This window comes from Triticum aestivum, chromosome 7D (genome assembly GCF_018294505.1).
Source record: "Triticum aestivum cultivar Chinese Spring chromosome 7D, IWGSC CS RefSeq v2.1, whole genome shotgun sequence".
In the NCBI taxonomy this organism is placed as follows: Eukaryota; Viridiplantae; Streptophyta; class Magnoliopsida; order Poales; family Poaceae; genus Triticum; species Triticum aestivum.
In genome coordinates, this window is record NC_057814.1 from 251863825 (window position 1) to 251883394 (window position 19570).

Sequence of the window (19570 nt, forward strand, 5' to 3'; positions counted from 1 at the left end):
AGACGGACTAGTCATCATCGGTGAACATCTTCATGTTGATCGTATCTGCTATACGACTCATGTTCGACCTTTCGGTCTCTTGTGTTCCGAGGCCATGTCTGTACATGCTAGGCTCGTCAAGTCAACCTAAGTGTATTGCGTGTGTAAATCTGGCTTACACCTGTTGTATGCGAACGTTAGAACCTATCACACCCGATCATCACGTGGTGCTTCGGAACAACGAACCTTCGCAACGGTGCACAGTTAGGGGGAACACTTTCTTGAAATTTTAGCGAGGGATCATCTTATTTATGCTACCGTCGTTCTAAGCAAATAAGATGTAAAACATGATAAACATCACATGCAATCAAATAGTGACATGATATGGCCAATATCATTTTGCTCCTTTTGATCTCCATCTTCGGGGCGCCATGTTCATCATCGTCACCGGCATGAGACCATGATCTCCATCATCATGATCTCCATCATCATGTCTTCATGAAGTTGTCTCGCCAATTATTACTTCTACTACTATGGCTAACGGTTAGCAATAAAGTAAAGTAATTACATGGCGTTTCAGTTGACACGCAGGTCATAAATAAATTAAGACAACTCCTAGGCTCCTGCCGGTTGTCATACTCATCGACATGCAAGTCGTGATTCCTATTACAAGAACATGATCAATCTCATACATCACATATATCATTCGTCACATCCTTCTGGCCATATCACATCACATGACACTTGCTGAAAAAACAAGTTAGACGTCCTCTAATTGTTGTTGCAAACTTTTACGTGGATGCTATAGGTTTCTAGCAAGAACGATTCTTACCTACGCCAAAACCACAACGTGATATGCCAATTTCTATTTACCCTTCATAAGGACCCTTTTCATCGAATCCGATCCGACTAAAGTGGGAGAGACAGACACCCGCTAGCCACCTTATGCAACTAGTGCATGTCAGTCGGTGGAACCTGTCTCACGTAAGCGTACGTGTAAGGTCGATCTGGGCCGCTTCATCCCACGATGCCGCCGAATCAAGATAAGAATAGTAACGGCAAGTAAATTGACAAAATCAACGCCCACAACAACTTGTGTTCTACTCGTGCATAGAAACTACGCATAGACCTCGCTCATGATGCCACTGATGGGGATCGTCGCAGAAATTTAAAATTTTCTACGCATCACCAAGATCAATCTATGGAGTTTACTAGCAATGAGAGGGAAGGAGTGCATCTACATACCCTTGTAGATCGCGAGCGGAAGCGTTCAAGAGAACGGGGTTGATGGAGTCGTACTCGTCGTGATCCAAATCACCGATGATCCTAGCGCCGAACGGACGGCACCTCCGCGTTCAACACACATACGGTTGGGAGAGACGTCTCCTCCTTCTTGATCCAGCAAGGGGGAAGGAGAGGTTGATGGAGATCCAGCAGCACGACGGTGTGGTGGTGGAAGCAGCGGGGATCTCGGCAGGGCTTCGCCAAGCTCAGCGAGAGGGAGAGGTGTTACGGGGGGAGAGGGAGGCGCCAGGGGCTTGGGTGCGCAGCCCTCCCTCCCCCCTTTATATAGGGGCCCTGGGGGGCGCCGGCCCCTGGAGATCCCATCTCAAGGGGGGCGGTGGCCAAGGGGGGGGGGGGGACTTGCCCCCCAAGTCAGGTGGGGCGCCCCCCACCCGCAGGGTTTCCAACCCTAGGCGCAGGGGGAGGCCCATGGGGGGCGCACCAGCTGTTGGAGTAAATGGCCACGGGTAGCCTAACCGACTACCCCCGGTTCTTCTGAAAAATTATCAGGCCTTTGGGCCTCCAAGCACTCCAAGCATTGGACCACCTCCCCTGGCCGGCTAGCCCCGAAGCCGACTCACGGGAGGCGGCCCAGCCTCAGCAACCTCCCCCCAGGATATCCGCGGGGTGGCTGACTCCAGGAAGCCGGCCTCGAAGAACGCCGACTCCAAGAAGCCGGCCGAGACCACAACCACCCAAGCTACACCCACATAACGGTGACAAGACGGGGTGTGGCCACAGTGCGGCCCACTACCCCCGAAGCCCGAGGCGGGCATGGCTATAGGAGGCCGTACTGGACGACCGTCTCCCGTTCGGCTCGGCACTGTAGCCATGCTAGCCTCAACGTCATCCACGACAGACTCCCGTACGGCCCACGGGCGGCGGGCCCCTTCAGCCAGAGAGAGGCGTGAAGGCGGCCCGGCCTCCCCCAGTCGGCCAAGGGCGTAGCCGGCCCCCAGAAGCCGGCTACCCCCTCCCTCGAAGCATGTGCCACATTAAGGAGACAAGACGAGGTAAGGCTACAGTGAGAGCCCCCGAGGCGGCCCACTGTAGCCACGCTTACCTCAACGAAGCCCTCATCATCAAGGGCGAGGCTACAGTAAGCAGCCGCCGACAAGATCCTAGACGGTGGGGCCAGCCTGTCGACCAAGAGGCCGGCAGCCGGCGGGACCTACCAGTCGGCGGGTCCCAACAGCCGGCGGAGAAGCCGGCGAACATAGACACTAACGGCTGGGACCAGAGCCCAGCCGGATTACTATTGTACCCCCGGGGGGTAGGCCTATATAAACCCCCCGGAGCACCCATGCAAAGGGTTGGCTTCTGAGCATAGCACACACACCATAGAGAGAGAGAAGTGAGAGCTAGCCTTGTTCTTCTTCTCCCTTGAACCCAACAGCTCTAGGAGCGATTGTAGCTACTTTTACTGATCTAGTGATCATGCGGAGACCCCGCAGAGCAGGACTAGGGGTGTTATCTCCTCGGAGAGCCCCGAACCTGGGTAAGATCCGCCGGCGTGCATGTCTTCGCCTCATCCCGTTTCCAGGCACCGGCGACGTCTTATTGGCACCCACAATGATAAGCCACCCGTTGGCATATGTCGCACCAACCACCGGACATTTGGCGCCCACCATGGGGCCAGGTGCACCGTCGTCCGGAGACCTGTTCTGGACGGGAACCCTCTTCCTCCCCCGCGAGTGCAGCCAGCCTGCTGCGCCCGATGGCGTTTGCCTCGACGCGCTGCAAGGCGTCGACGACGCCTGCACAGCGAGCTGCCTCGCCGATCTGCTCGGCGAGACTCGCATCTCCGACGAGCCTGCGTCCGACGCAGGAACGGACTACCCCGAGAGCCGCCTCGTCAGCCTCCTCGACTAGCTTCACGTCTCTAGCGAGCCTGCTGCAGATGTGGAGTCGGTCGGCTCCACCGACCCGATGCTTGTCGACTCCGACACGGCATCGCTCGACGCTTACCCCTCCGACGTGGTGGTCTTCGACGATCCCCTCCCTCGAGCTGACAGCGGCAGCAGCGCTGTCACTGAAGTGCTGGTCATCAGCCATGTCGCCAACTCGGGCGAGAACGCCCACGACGCCCTACAAGCGGCGATGCACGACCACTCCATCCCCATCCCGGCCGATGCCGATGCCGAGACCCTGGAGGCACGCCGCCTCGCCCTCATCGCGGAGGGCCAGAAGATAGCCTCCATGAGACGCCTCACCGAGGCCCACCAGCGGGAAGTCGACCACGCCGCCTTCGGTACGCCGCCGCCTAGTGGCCCAAGCCGGGCCGGCTTCGTCCAGAAGCGCGGCGCGGCCGTCGCCAGTATGCTGGGGGCAGATCGCCCCGTCTACGCCACCCCGCTCGAGAATCTGCGAGCCGCTCAGGTGGCTGTAGAAGAGCTCAATGGGCTGGGAGCCGATGAGCTCCCTTACATGACAAGACGGATCCAGCAGCTGATCGACGCGGCTGCAGAACGACACGAAGCCGGCGCCCGTGCTGATAACCATCCCCCGCGCCGGGAGCACGCCGCGACGTCCCGCTCACCGACTGCGAGCGGCGCACGCCAGAAAAAAGACAAGGAGCCGGCTGCCAGCCGCAGCCGGACTCGCATCACCATCGAGCGCGACGCGGAGGGCCGCCCTCGAGCAGTGGAGCACCAAGGAAATCTGCCTCCTCCTCCGCCTCAAAGAGAGCGATGTCTCACCCCGCCGCCTATCACGCACCCGACTCTTGGCGACCGACTCGGCCGCCGAGAAGGAGTCGGCGAGAATGACGCCCGCCACCGGATCGACCGCCTTGCTCGATCCCTGGCGTTAGAAGAAGAAGACGATGTCGGCCCGCCATGCTTTGGCCCCCGCATCCGCGACGAGCCCTTCCCCAAAGGGTTCTCGCTCCCCAGAGACACGCCCAAGTACAACGGCTCAGTGAAGCCGGAAGATTGGCTCATCGACTACTCCACGGCCGTCAGCATAGCCAACGGCAATCGGCGCGTCGCCATGAAGTACGTCCCCCTCATGCTGCAAGGCACGGCGCGCACATGGCTCAATAGCCTCAAGCCCTACAGCACGAACAGTTGGCTGGACTTCACAGAAGTCTTCGTCCGCAACTTCACCAGCACCTACAAGCGGCCTCCCAAGCCTCGCCAGCTCTCCCTCTGCGTCCAAGGGCCCAACGAGTCGACCCGCGACTACCTCACGTGGTGGGCCGAGCTCCGCAACTCCTGCGAGGGGGTGCATGAGGTCCAGGCCATCGAGTACTTCACCGCCGGGTGCCGAGAGGGCACCCTCCTCAAGCACCGACTCCTCTGCGACGAGCCGGCTACCCTCGACGAGTTGCTGGTCATCGCGGACAAGTACGCCACAGCCGACTCCTCAATGAAGACCGAGCTCCGAGTAGACGCCTCAGGGAAGATGATTGCTCCGGCTCCTAAGACGCCGGCTGGCGACCCTAATCGGCGCCCCTACCAGAACGACCACAAGCGCAAGGCCCCCATGCCGACTTCCTCCAGTCGGCAGGTGGCCACCGTTGAAGATGAGCAGCCCGAAGAACGGCCCGCTCCCAAGAAGAAGGGTGGCAGGCCGGCTTGGCAGCCGGCTTTCTCCTACGAACAGGCTCTTGATGCCCCCTGCAAATTCCACAGCGGCGCGAAGCCGTCCAACCACACAACCCGGAAATGCCATTGGCTCACCCGTATCACCAAGGGCGAGGGGATGTTCCCGCCTCCGCCTCCCGGTCCGCCGCCTCCAGCCCTCCAACAGCCGGCGGCTCGGCCGGCAGTCGGTGCCATCCAAGACGAATTCCCCGAAGAGCACGCCGCCTACGTCGTCTTCACCAGTCAAGCCGATGACAAGCGCAGTCGACGCCGACAGCATCAAGAAGTGAATGCAGTCGCCTCTAGCACCCCCGAGTTCATGCACTGGTCAGAGAAGCCAATCAGTTGGAGCCAGGCCGACCACCCAGAGGTGATGCCCTCTCCTGGCTCCTATGCAATGGTCTTGGATGTCACCCTCGCGACGGAGAGGCGAGCTGCCCGATTCTCCCGCGTCCTAATAGATGGCGGAAGCAGTATCAACATACTGTACCGCGATACCATGGAGAAGCTGAACATCAAAGCAAAGCAGCTCATGCCGAGCCGCACCGTCTTCCATGGTATCGTCCCCAGCTTGTCTTGCTCCCCAATCGGCAAGATTAAAATGGATGTTCTCTTCGGAGACAAAGATCATTTCCGCCGAGAAGCAATCTGGTTCGAGGTAGTGGATTTGGAGAGCCCCTATCATGCTCTGCTTGGCCGACCTGCTCTGGCCAAGTTCATGGCTGTGCCCCACTACGCCTACCTGAAGATGAAGATGCCGAGCTCGAAGGGGATCATCACGGTAGCCGGCGATTACAAGAAGTCCATCAAGTGTGCCATGGCCAGCAGCCGGCTGGCCGAGTCCCTCGTGGTGGCAGAAGAAAAGAAGATGCTGGAGCGGGTTGTGGCCATGGCCGGCAAGCAGCCGGCCCTGTCCCCCAACCCCAAAGATTGTGCTGCGCAGGGCTCCTTCCAGCCTGCCAAAGAGACGAAGAAGATACCTCTGGACCCGGAGAACCCGGAGAGGTTCGCTGTCATTGGGGCGAACTTGGACAGTAAATAGGAAGGCGAGCTCGTCGACTTCCTCCATGAGAATCGAGACATTTTCGCATGGTCCCCAAAGGACATGCCGGGTGTCCCGAAGGATTTCGCCGAGCACAAATTACATGTCCGCGCTGACGCGAAGCCGGTCAAGCAACCCCTCCGCCGACTGTCAGAAGAGAAGCGAAGAATTGTGGGAGAAGAGATAGCCCGGCTCCTTGCCGCTGGCTTTATCATGGAAGTGTTCTTTCCAGAATGGCTTGCCAACCCAGTTCTGGTTCTGAAGAAGAATAACAAGTGGCGTATGTGTATAGACTACACCAGCCTGAACAAGGCCTGCCCAAAGGATCCGTTTGCTCTGCCACGGATCGACCAAGTGATAGACTCCACAGCCGGATGTGAGCTGTTAAGTTTTTTGGATGCGTACTCAGGGTACCATCAGATCAAGTTGGACCCAGCTGACCGCCTGAAGACTGCCTTCATCACACCCTTTGGAGCTTTCTGCTACCTGACTATGACATTCGGCTTGAGGAATGCCGGTGCCACTTTTCAGCGTTGCATGCAAAAATGCCTCTTGAAACAACTCGGCAGAAATGCGCACGTCTATGTAGACGACATTGTGGTGAGGACATAGAAGCGCGGTACCTTGCTGGAAGACCTGAAAGAAACATTCGCCAACTTGCGCCGATTCCAAATCAAGCTCAACCCCGAGAAGTGCGTGTTCGGAGTGCCAGCCAGCTAGCTGCTAGGCTTCCTGGTCTCTGAACGCGGCATTGAATGCAACCCTGTCAAGATCAAGGCCATCGAGAGGATGGAGATTCCCACCAAGCTACGAGATGTGCAAAAGTTCACTGGCTGTTTAGCCTCCCTGAAACATTTTATCAGCCGACTAGGAGAGAAGGCTCTCCCCCTATACCGACTCATGAAGAAGTCCACTCAGTTCGAGTGGAACGACCAAGCCGACCAAGCCTTCCATGAGTTGAAGAAAATGCTGACCACTCCGCCTGTCCTGGCGGCGCCGACTGAGAAGGAGCCCATGCTCCTCTACATCGCTGCGACTAGCCAAGTCGTCAGCACTGTTGTTGTGGTCCAGCGGCCGGAGGAAGGCCGAGCCCAGCTAGTCCAGAGGCCGGTGTACTATCTCAACGAAGTGCTATCCAGCTCAAAGCAAAACTACCCGCACTACCAGAAGATGTGCTATGGGGTGTACTTCGCTGCCAAGAGACTGAAGCCCTACTTCCAAGAGCACCCCATCACGGTCGTGTGCACCGCCCCGCTTGCCGAGATCATAGGCAGCCGGGATGCATCCGGCCGGGTGGCTAAATGGGCCATTGCATTGGCGCCCTACACAATCTTCTACCAACCCCGCACCGCCATCAAGTCGCAAGCACTGGCCGACTTCCTCGTCGACTGGGCCGAGACCCAGTACCTACCGCCGGCTCCCGACTCTACCCATTGGCGGATGCACTTTGACGGGTCCAAGATGCGCACCGGCTTGGGAGCCGGCATTGTCCTCACCTCTCCCAAAGGCGACAAGCTCAAGTACACACTACAGATCCACTTCGCTGCCTCCAACAACGTGGCCGAGTATGAGGCACTCGTACATGGGCTCCGGCTAGCCAAAGAGCTTGGCATACGCCGGATCCTGTGTTACGGCGACTCAGACTTGGTGGTCCAGCAGTCGTCTGGCGACTGGGACGCCAAGGACGCGAACATGGCGAGCTATCGATTCCTCGTCCAGCAAATCAGCGGATACTTTGAAGGGTGCGAGTTCCTCCACGTGCCAAGGGCCGACAACGACCAAGCAGATGCCCTAGCATGGATTGCCTCCACCCGTCAAGCCATACCGACTGGCGTCTCCCTCCAGCGCCTCCTCAAGCCATCCATCAAGCCGTCTCCAGAGTCGGACTCCATCTTCGTACCGCCTGCGCCAGATATAGCCGAATCCGACTGGAGAAAATCCGTAGGCGGCACGGGGACTTCGACAACTGGCCCGGGGACTGCCGTAGTCGCACCCGGCCCGGAGACTTCAGAACCCGGCCCGGGGACTGCAGCACTCGGCCCGGGGACTGCAACGACACAAGAAGCGGTGGCCGACTCCAATTCCACACCACCCAACCCACCCACCCGAGTCATGGTGGCTACATTAACAGAAGAAGAAGTCACAGCTCCGTCATGGGCCCAGCCCATCCTCAAGTTCCTAGTCAGCAGAGAGCTGCCGGCTGACGAGGTCTCAGCAAGACTAGTGCAACGACGAGCCGCAGCATACGCAATAATCAACAGAGAGCTTGTGAAGCGCAGCGTCACTGGAGTCTTCCAGCGTTGTGTCGAGCCAGAAAAAGGAGTGGCAATACTCAAGGACATCCACCAAGGCGAATGCGGCCACCACACAGCCTCAAGATCACTTGTGGCCAAGGCTTTCCGCCATGGTTTCTTCTGGCCGACTGCCTTGGAGGATGCTAAAGAAATAGTCAAGAGCTGCAGAGGATGCCAAGTTTTTAGTTCCAAGCAACACCTGCCGGCTTCTGCACTCAAGACCATTCCCCTCACCTGGCCTTTTGCTGTCTGGGGACTGGACATGGTGGGCCCTTTCAAGACAGCCCGTGGCGGGTTGACACATCTACTGGTCGCTGTGGACAAGTTCACAAAGTGGATCGAAGCAAAGCCGATTAAGAAGCTGAACGGGCCGACTGCCGTGACATTCATCACTGACATCACTACTCGGTACGGCGTGCCGCACAGCATCACCGACAACGGCACGAACTTCGCCAAAGGAGCAATGGCATGTTTCTGCGCGACGCAGGGCATCCGACTGGACTTAGCGTCCGTTGCCCACCCGCAGTCAAATGGCCAGGTCGAGCGAGCAAATGGACTCATCCTCTTCGGCATCAAGCCCCGACTGGTTGTACCACTGGAGTGCTCGGCCGGCTGCTGGCTCAATGAGCTGCCGGCTATCCTCTGGAGCCTGCGCACTACACCCAACAAGTCAACTGGCTTCACTCCATTCTTCCTCGTGTACGGTGCCGAGGCTGTCATCCCAACAGACATTGAGTTCGACTCACCTCGGATCACCATGTACACGGAGGAGGAGGCCAAGGAAGCAAGAGAAGACGGCGTCGACCTACTGGAAGAAGGCCGGCTGTTAGCAGTCAGCCGGTCCGCCATCTACCAGCAAGGGCTGCGCCGCTACTACAACCGCAATGTCAAGCCAAGATCCTTCCAAGAGGGCGACCTTGTGCTCCGGCTGATCCAGTGAACAGCCGGCCAGCACAAGCTCTCGGCCCCTTGGGAAGGCCCCTTCGTCATCAGCATGGCACTAGGCAACGACTCCTACTACCTGATCGATGCGCAAAAACCAAGAGCACGCAAGAGAGACGACTCCGGCAAGGAGTCGGAGCGACCATGGAACGCAAACCTCCTGAGATGATTTTACAGTTGAAAGCAGTATGTATCATGCTACCCTTTTGTATTAAGTACAAACCAACAGGCCCTCCGAACAGTACTCGGGGACTGCCTTTGTTTATCTATGAATGACAAGTGTCATATCCATGAATGTATTATTACATTTGATTTCTTGTCTGGCACCGGGTTCGACTAGTCGGCCCGGGGACTGGCCGCCTTGAGCTATATTAAAAGTTCTACCTGAAGTCAGAAAAGTAGTGTGCCGGCTCCCGAGTCCTCTCTTGTTGAAAGTCGCAGCTCGAAGAACCGACTGTCCGACTAGCAAGAGGCAAGGCAGAAAGGATGCCCACACGAAAAATGGCTAAGGAACAACGAACCTATATAGCAAAAAGATGGCCTCCAAACATGCCTGTCGGCTGTCAAAACAGCCGGCTGGCCGGCTTCCTCAACACTTAGCTTTAAGTCCAGCAAAGCTAGAGTACTTCCCCCCCCCCAATTGGCCAAGCACTCCTCCAGCTACAGATTGCAGAGCAACTGTCTGACTAGGGAGGCGGCAACCAAGGGAGGGCGGCAAAGGAAATAGCAGAAGGATAAAAAGCAAAGTACGAGGAAAAGCCAAATGCATGCATAAGTTATATATACATATAAAGCCCCCAACAGGCCGGCAATCAACATGGTTCGAATACACCCCCAGTGGGTGGAATTGTGCAGACTTAACAAAGTATTGTTCCAAAAGTAACAGGACAGAAAAATAAAAGACGGCAGACTAGACTAAGGCGCGGTGTCGGGACCGGGCTAGTCGGTGAAGGCGGCCTCGCCGGCTGAAGGAGTGGCCGCCTAGCGGGTCTCGGCTTGATCACCACCAACGGCAGGCGACGCACTCGCGCGCGACGTGGTGCTGGAGGTGCGATCAGGCTGAGGCTCGCCGACTGCTCCACCAGCCGGCTCGGCGTCTTCACCCTCCTCCTCCTCTTCTTCACCCTCATCACTGGAGTCGATCTCCTCCGCCGAGTCTTCACCGTCCGCCGGGTTCAGCCCGAACCACTCCTCCGGCTGGGCGACACCGTTGTCGTCCACCTCGGGGGCAAAGACGCTGGTGTCGGTGTAGTCGGTGATCGCCAAAGCCCGCCGGATGATAGCCGGCCGCGCCGGCTCCAGCTCCGTGTCGGCTTGCTGCCGCCAGGTAGCCAGCTGATCCAGGCTCAGGCCGGGATACCAAGCATTGACGAACTCCAGCGCCTGCCTGGCACCGGAGCGAGCCGCCGAGGCCTTCCAGGCTTCGGAGCGGCCGACTGCCACCTCCAGCCAGTCGGCAGTCCGACTGGGGGAACCACTTGGCCGGGCCAGAGGGCGGCCAAGACTTGCGCCCCGGCACGCTGAAGCCGGCGGAGCAGTTGGTGAGCCGGCTGGATGTGGGCCTGGATCGCCAAGAGCTGCTCCTCCAGCGAACGGCCGACGGTTGGCGAAATCTCGAAGCCAGCCTGCCTCCGCGCCTGGCGGCGGGCCTCGATGGTCTGGTTGGCGGCGGTAGAATAGCCAGGGAAATATTCTGCGCAAGAAAGAAGAAGAAAAGAGCACCAAGTCAGAAAATGAGCCAAAACTGGCAGATGGCAAGAAAGGACGAAGAGGTAGGCGGCTTACCGTCAACCAGATCTTTGATCTGACCATAGCCAGAGATCAGAGTTTGCCTGGCCTCAGCCCAGCCAGCCGCCTCCGTCTCGTACTCGGCCTGGAGGGCGGCTTCGCGGTCCTGCACCGCCTTCAGAGCCGCCTTGTGGCCTTCCTCCTGGTCGGCCAACTTCTTGGCCAGGCGGTCGCGTTCCTGCACCAAGGCGGCGAGATCGGCATCCTTGGCACGAAGGGCAGTCTGGGACTCCCCCAGCTGTGCCCTCAGACTGGCGTTGGCCACTGCGGAGACGGCAGAAAAAGAAAGAACAGTAAGAGGAAGTCGTCAAGGAAGATCCGACCCGACTGCTCAGCAGTCGGCCTGAATCTCGGGGACTACACCCAGTGGGTGCGCTGACGCGCCCCCACATGAGATAAAGAACAAAGCACGTACCTCGGCTCTCAGTAAGGTCGGCGGTCTTCTGGGTCTGCTCCCGAGCCTGGGAGTTGAAGGCGGCCGCACAAAGATTGTGGTAGTCCTGCAAGATAGACAGAAGATCAAAGTAAGAACAAGAATAGCAAAGACAAATCCACTAAGAAGTTCCAAGCCGCCTGCTCAGCAGCCGACTCGGAACTCGGGGACTACACCCAGTGGGTGCGCTGACGCGCCCCCACGGAAGAAATCAAGATCAAGAAGAAGCAAGATAAGGAGACTAACCCGGATGGCCGCCCGTGTCGCGAGGAACTCATCGGTGAACTGCCTCAGCGCCGTAGCCTGAGCTTGGAGCCGGGTCCGGACGTCCTGCGCGGCCACGTTCATCACGGCCGTCCCCCCGCCCGGCGTCCACCCCGAGGTAGCGTTGGCCACCTCCATGTCCGGGGCCGACGAGCTGGAGCCCACGACCGGCTGTGGCTCCGACGCGGCCTTCTGAGGCTCCGACGCAGCTTTCCCCGCACGATGACTCGGGGGCATCCGAACCGCCATCTCAGCCCTCGCGACCGGCTCGCCCCCCGCCGACTGCGCAGGTGGCGGATCAGGCCGGCCGCCTTGAGCCGCCCCAGTTGACGGGGTCGGCACCGGCGCCCTCTCCAGGATGATGACGTCGTCGTCTCTTCCCAGCCCCGCTTGGTCGCCGCTGGCTCCCTCTGGCGAGGGCTCCATGTCCCCAGGCGCCATGACGCGCAGCGGGGTGACCATCAAAACCTCCTCCGCCGCCGCCGCGGCTGCAGCCTCCGCTTGGGCCCTGGCAGCGGCGTCAGCGAGCGCCTGCGCCGCCTGAGCGGCGGCTGCCTTCCGTGCCTCCGCCTCTCGCGCCTCCCGTTCCACCCGCGCCTCCCGCGCGTTCCGTTCTGTCGCTTCCTGAAGGTCGGCACGGGGGTCCACGCGGCGGGTGGTGCTCCCAGACCCTCTCGGCGACTCGACGACGGAGGCGGCAGCCGCCCGCTCAAGCGACAACGGAGCTATGATCGTTTGGAGTAAAAGATAAGGGTTCAGGAACCACCAGAGAAAATAAAGAAAAAGAGTATACAAAAAAAATTCGAACTTACGCCGACACGGTCTGCGGTTGCTTCACCGTCTTGCGGAAGCGAGCCGCCTTCGCGGCCGCCTCCTCCCGCCTGGTTGCTGCCGCCCCGCCCCTGGGTTTCTTCGTCCGACTACCGAACAAACCCTGGGCGGCGCGACGCTTTTGCCCTCCGCCCTGAGCAGGCGGTGCAGCTGAGGAACCCGCGCCACGTCCAGATGCCGGTTGGCGGCGCGGGGCGACTTCGGCCTCATCGTCGTCCGGCCAGTCGTCGAAGGTGACTCCGAGCCCGGAGCCGCCTGCTTCGCCGCCGGCTTGGCCACCACCCGGCTCGATGTTGTCGTCCATACCGGCCGCCCCCAAGTCGGGGTCCTCCAGATCGTGTTCCGTCCGGTCGGGGACGAATCGACGTTCCGTGTCAGACCCGCCGGCCGGCCGAAGGAGAGGGCTCTGTCGAAAAACAAGCCGACTAAGTTAGAGTCGGCCAAGAGGAACTCGGCAACAGAGTTAAGAGAAAAAGAAGAAACAAGGAGAGCATACCGTGGGCGGTGGATTAGCTCGGCTGTATGGCTCCTTGCCGAACTGCCACTCTTCGGAGAGTTTGCAGTTCGCGAGGTAGTTCACCATATAAGCGACCTCCTCGTGCGGCATGTCCTTGGTGCACATCCGGCTCGGATCGAGCTGGCCGTTCATCTGACAGATCAGATGAGGACGGCTCTGGAGCGGAAGAACCCGGCGCGTGACGAAGGCGGCCAGAAGGTCGGGCCCCGTCAGGCCCTCCGACTGGGTCATCACTCGCACTCGAGCGACGGCTGCGGACCCGGCCGGCATCAGAGTCACGGCCCGGAAGGACCACTGGGGGCCTGCCCGCCGGTGGGCCGGCTACGTAAGCCGGCAGGTTGATGTAGTCGCCCCGTGGGGCGATGTTCCGCACGTAGAAGTACGACTTTTGCCACTTCTTCACCGATTGGATCAGCGTGATGACGGGGAAGGGGTTGTCGGCGACCGATCTCCGCGACGCGATGAAGGCGCCAGTCTGAGCCGGCACGCCCTGCATGTGCGTGCCCAGTTTGGACTGGAAGAACTCCCCCGAGAGCTCGAGGGTAGGGAGGACGCCGAGGTAGCCCTCGCACAGGGTGACGAAGGCTGACAGCAGCACCACCGCGTTTGGGGTGAGGTGGTGCGGCTGGAGTTGGTAGAAATCGAGCCAGGAGCGGAAGAAGGCGCTCACTGGCAGGCCGATGCCGCGCAAGAAATGCGAGCGGAAGACCACCCGCTCGCCCTCCCGCGGCTCCGGCGTAATTTCCTTCGCCGGCGCAAGACGGACCTCCACCTTGTCCGCGCCGGGCAGCCGCCGCGTATTGCGGAGGAACTCGACGTGATCCTCGTGGACGTTGGAGCCGTCCCAATCCCCGCCATACTGCTCCATGGCGGGAGGCATGGCAAAAACGAGCGCGGCGGCGGAGGAACGTGTGGTGGAAGAGCGCGGCGGCGAGGCGCTGTTGCAAGAAAACGGCGAGCGAAAGAAGATGGTGGAAGAAGGAGGAGCGTGTGAGAGCCTGCCGCCCTCCATCTCCCCCAATTTATAGCTTCGCGAGGCGAGGCCGGGGAGGCCGGACGTGGGGGGAGACGTGGGATTAACTGCACCCATTCCCCCCACTCCTCGCGATTATTACGCCCTAAAGGCGAGCCAAAACTGCCGCAAGGAGACGTGCGGGCGGTTTCGGGATGCAGAGAATCCGCGCCTGGGCCGGGGCGTGGACGTGGCGGGCCCCCGCCCTGCGGCGACGTCCCGTCGCGCGCGTGGGCTGGCAGGCTTTCCGGCCAAAAGGGGCCACGTGGTTCGCAGATGGCAAATGGCCAGCCCGCGGCCCGGTGCACGCATTGGCGAGCTCCCGCCCTCCGACTCCGGAGTTTTCGACCAAGGCGGCACACCTAACCAAAGCCGGCTCCCAGCTGCCGACTTGTCAAGATAGGAAGCTGATCGAGCTTCTCAACTCCTACCCAACCTCGAAGCCCAATCAGCTTCGGGGACTACTGTCGGAGTAAATGGCCACGGGTAGCCTAACCGACTACCCCCGGTTCTTCTGAAAAATTATCAGGCCTTTGGGCCTCCAAGCACTCCAAGCATTGGACCACCTCCCCTGGCCGGCTAGCCCCAAAGCCGACTCACGGGAGGCGGCCCAGCTTCAGCAACCTCCCCCCCAGGATATCCGCGGGGTGGCCGACTCCAGGAAGCCGGCCTCGAAGAACGCCGACTCCAAGAAGCCGGCCGAGACCACAACCACCAAAGCTACACCCACATAACGGTGACAAGATGGGGTGTGGCCACAGTGCGGCCCACTACCCCGAAGCCCGAGGCGGGCATGGCTACAGGAAGCCGTACTGGACGGCCGTCTCCCGTTGGGCTCGGCACTGTAGCCATGCTAGCCTCAACGTCATCCACAACAGACTCTCGTACGGCCCACGGGTGGCGGGCCCCTTCAGCTAGAGAGAGGCGTGAAGGCGTCCCGGCATCCCCCAGTCGGCCAAGGGCGTAGCCGGCCCCCAGAAGCCGGCTACCCCCTCCCTCGAAGCATGTGCCACATTAAGGAGACAAGACGAGGTAAGGCTACAGTGAGAGCCCCCGAGGCGGCCCACTGTAGCCACGCTTACCTCAACGAAGCCCTCATCATCAAGGGCGAGGCTACAGTAAGCAGCCGCCGACAAGATCCTAGGCGGTGGGGCCAGCCTGTCGACCAAGTGGCCGGCAGCCGGCGGGACCCACCAGTCGGCGGGTCCCAACAGCCGGCGGAGAAGCCGGCGAACTTAGACACTGACGGCTGGGACCAGAGCCTAGCCGGATTACTATTGTACCCCCGGGGGGTAGGCCTATATAAACCCCCCGGAGCACCCATGCAAAGGGTTGGCTTCTGAGCATAGCACACACACCATAGAGAGAGAGAAGTGAGAGCTAGCCTTGTTCTTCTTCTCCCTTGAACCCAACAGCTCTAGGAGCGATTGTAGCTACTTTTACTAATCTAGTGATCATGCGGAGACCCCGCAGAGCAGGACTAGGGGTGTTATCTCCTCGGAGAGCCCCGAACCTGGGTAAGATCCGCCAGCGTGCATGTCTTCGCCTCATCCCGTTTCCAGGCACCGGCGACGTCTTATTGGCACCCACAATGATAAGCCACCCGTTGGCATATGTCGCACCAACCACCCGACACCAGCCCACCAGGGGCTGGTTCCCTTCCCACTTCAGCCCATGAGGCCCTCCGGGATAGGTGGCCCCACCCGGTGGACCCCCGGGACCCTTCCGGTGGTCCTGGTACTATACCGGTGACCCCCGAAACTTTCCCGGTGGCCGAAACTAGACTTCCTATATATAAATATTTACCTCCGGAACTCCTCGTGATGTTCGGGATCTCATCCGGGACTCCGAACAACTTTCTGGTTACCGCATACTAATATCTCTACAACCCTAGCGTCACCGAACCTTAAGTGTGTAGACCCTACGGGTTCGGGAGACAAGCAGACATGACCGAGACGACTCTCCGGTCAATAACCAACAGCCGGATCTGGATACCCATGTTGGCTCCCACATGCTCCTCGATGATCTCATCGGATGAACCACGATGTTGAGGATTCAAGTAATCCCGTATACAATTCCCTTTGTCAATCGGTACGTTACTTGCCCGAGATTCGATCCTCGGTATCCCAATACCTCGTTCAATCTCGTTACCGACAAGTCACTTTACTCGTACCGTAATGCATGATCCCGTGACCAATCACTTGTTCACATTGAGCTCATTATGATGATGCATTACCGAGTGGGCCTAGAGATACCTCTCCGTCATACGGAGTGACAAATCCCAGTCTCGATCTGTGCCAACCCAACAGACACTTTCGGAGATACCTGTAGTGCACCTTTATGGCCACCCAGTTACGTTGTGACATTTGGTACACCCAAAGCATTCCTACGGTATCCGGGAGTTGCACGATCTCATGGTCTAAGGAAATGATACTTGACATTAGAAAAGCTTCAGCAAACGAACTACACGATCTAGTGCTATGCTTAGGATTGGGTCTTGTCCATCACATCATTCTCCTAATGATGTGATCCCGTTATCAATGACATCCAATGTCCATGGTCAGGAAACCGTATCCATCTATTGATCAACGAGCTAGTCAACTAGAGGCTCACTAGGGACATGTTATGGTCTATGTGTTCACACATGTATTACGATTTCCGGATAACACAATTATAGCATGAACAAAAGACAATTATCATGAACAAGGAAATATAATAATAACCATTTTATTATTGCCTCTAGGGCATATTTCCAACACAAGTCACTCAAGCGAGCAATCATATCAGAATTATATTTCAATTGTTTCATAACATTTGCATTGAAGTGATCTTGTTTTCTAATGTAGTTTTCAAACTCATAAAGGCATTGACTAGGATGCATATTGTGAGGATTATCATTTTCATTGAACTCCATAAGAGAATTTACCTCTACCACCTTAGGCATTGGTGGTGTATTAAGCCCATGTATTTCTTCAATAGGAGGTAAATTTTTAACATCCTCAGCTTTAATACCTTTTTCCTTCATAGATTTCTTTGCCTCTTGCATATCTTCAGAACTGAGATATAATATACCCCTCTTCTTTGGAGTGGGTTTAGGCGGTAGTTCAGGAATAGTCCAATCATCATAATTTTTCAATATATTATTCAATAATTCTTCAGCTTGAGCAATAGTTCATTCCCTGAAAACACAACCAGCACAACTATCTAGGAAGTCCCTAGAAGCATCGGTTAGTCCATTATAGAAGATACTAAGTATTTCATTTTTCTTAAGAGGATGATCAGGCACAGCATTAAGTAACTGGAGAAGCCTCCCCCAAGCTTGTGGGAGACTCTCTTCTTTAATTTGCACAAAGTTAAATATTTCCTGTAAGGCAGCTTGTTTCATATGAGCTGGAAAATATTTTTCAAAGAAGTAATAAATCATATCCTGGGGACTACGCACACAACCAAGAGTAAGAGTATTGTACCAAGCTTTAGCATCACCCTTTAATGAGAAAGGAAATAATTTGAGAATAAAGTAATAGCGAGTCTTCACATCATGAGTAAAAAGGGTGGCTATATCATTCAACTTAGTAAGATGTGCCACAACAGTTTCAGTTTCATAACCATGGAAAGGATCAGATTCAACCAAAGTAATTAACTCTGGGTCGACGGAGAATTCATAATCCTTATCAGCAATACAGATAGGTGAAGTAGCAAACTTAGGATCACATTTTATTCTAGCATTCAGATATTTTCTTTGTACTTGCATAGTAATTTCTCTAGATCATCTCTATCATTGCAAGCACGAATATCTCTAGTTGCTTCTTCACTCATAACATAACCTTCCGGTACCTTAGGCATTTCATATCTAGGAAGGCTAGTTCTAGCAGGTGTTTCAGGAGTTTCAGTTTTAAGCTCATCATCAGATTCAACAACATCATGTTGTATTACTCTAGCAATTTGTTTATCAAGAAAATTACTAAGTGGCACATCATCATTATCAAGCAAGGTACTAGCATCATCATAAGCATCATTCATAGTAGAAGTAGCATCATCAATAACTTGCGACATATCATAATTGATAGCATGTGTTGGTGTTGCAAGTTTACTCATAACAGAAGGTGAATCTAAAGCAGAACTGGATGATAGTTTCTTACCTCCCCTCGTACTTGGGGGAAATATCTTCGGTTTAGGATCCTTCAGATTCTTCATAGTGATAATATGATAATAATCCCAAGTGACTCAACAAATATAGCTATGCTCCCCGGTAACGGCGCTAGAAAAAGGTCTTGATAACCCACAAGTATAGGGGATCGCAATAGTTTCTGAGGGTAAGTATTTAACCCAAATTAATTTATAGATACAACACAAGGGGAGCCAAAGAATATTTGAAGGTATTAGCAGCTGAGTTGTCAATTCAACCACACCTGGAGATTAATCATCTACAACAATGTGATCAGTAGCAAAGTAGTTTGATAGTTTTGATAGTAGTGACAGCAGCAACGGTAACAGTAACAGTGATAGCAGTAATTTGTAGCAAGTGTAACAGCGATGATAGCAATAGTAACGCAGCAAGATCAATAAGGATAAACTCATAGGCATTGGATCGGTGACTTGTTGGATGATATTGAATATTCATCATGTGATAGTTATAACCTAGGGCGATACGGCACTAGCTCCAGTTCATCGATATAATGTAGGCATGTATTCTGTAAATAGTCATACGTGCTTTATTAAAAGAACTTGCATGACATCTTTTGTCCTACCCTCCCGTGGCAGTGGGGTCCATATTGGAAACTAAGGGATATTAAGGACTCCTTTTAATAGAGAACCGGAACAAAGCATTAACACATAGTGAATACATGAAGTCCTCAAACTAGGGTCATCATCGAGAGTGGGCCCGGTTGTTGTCACTCTGGGGTTGTCGGATCATTACCGTAATAGGTGACTATAACTTGCAAGATCGGATCTAAAATATGGATATAATGATGAATTCATAAACGGTTCAGATCTGAGTTCATGGCACCCAGGCCCAAAGTGACAAGCATTAAGCATAGCAAAGTCATAGCAACATCAATCTAAGAACAAAGTGGATACTAGGGATCGGGCCTTAACAAAACTAACTCGATTACATGATGAATCTCATCCAACTCCTCATCCACCAGCAAGCTTATGAAGGAATTACTCACTCCCGGTGGGGAGCATCATGGAACTGGCGATGGAGAAGGGTTGGTGATGACGAAGAACGAAGATCCCCCTCTCCGGAGCCCCAAACGGACTCCAGATCTGCCCTCATGAGGAAGAACAGGGCTTGGCGACGGCTCCGTCTCGTGGATCGCGATAATTTTTTCTCCCTAATATTTTTTGGAATAATGTGATTTTATAGTATCAGGGGGGTCATCAGCGGGGCCACTAGGTGGGTACAACCCACCTGGGCGCGCCAAGAGAGGGGGGCGCACCCTGGTGGGTTGTGCCCACCCAGGGGCCCCTCTCTGGTGGGTCTTGCCTCCAAAAATTCTTATTATTGCTATAAAAAATCCTCGCAAAGTTTCGTTCCAGTATGAGAACTTTTATTTCTGCACAAAAATAACACCATGGTAGTTCTGCTGAAAACA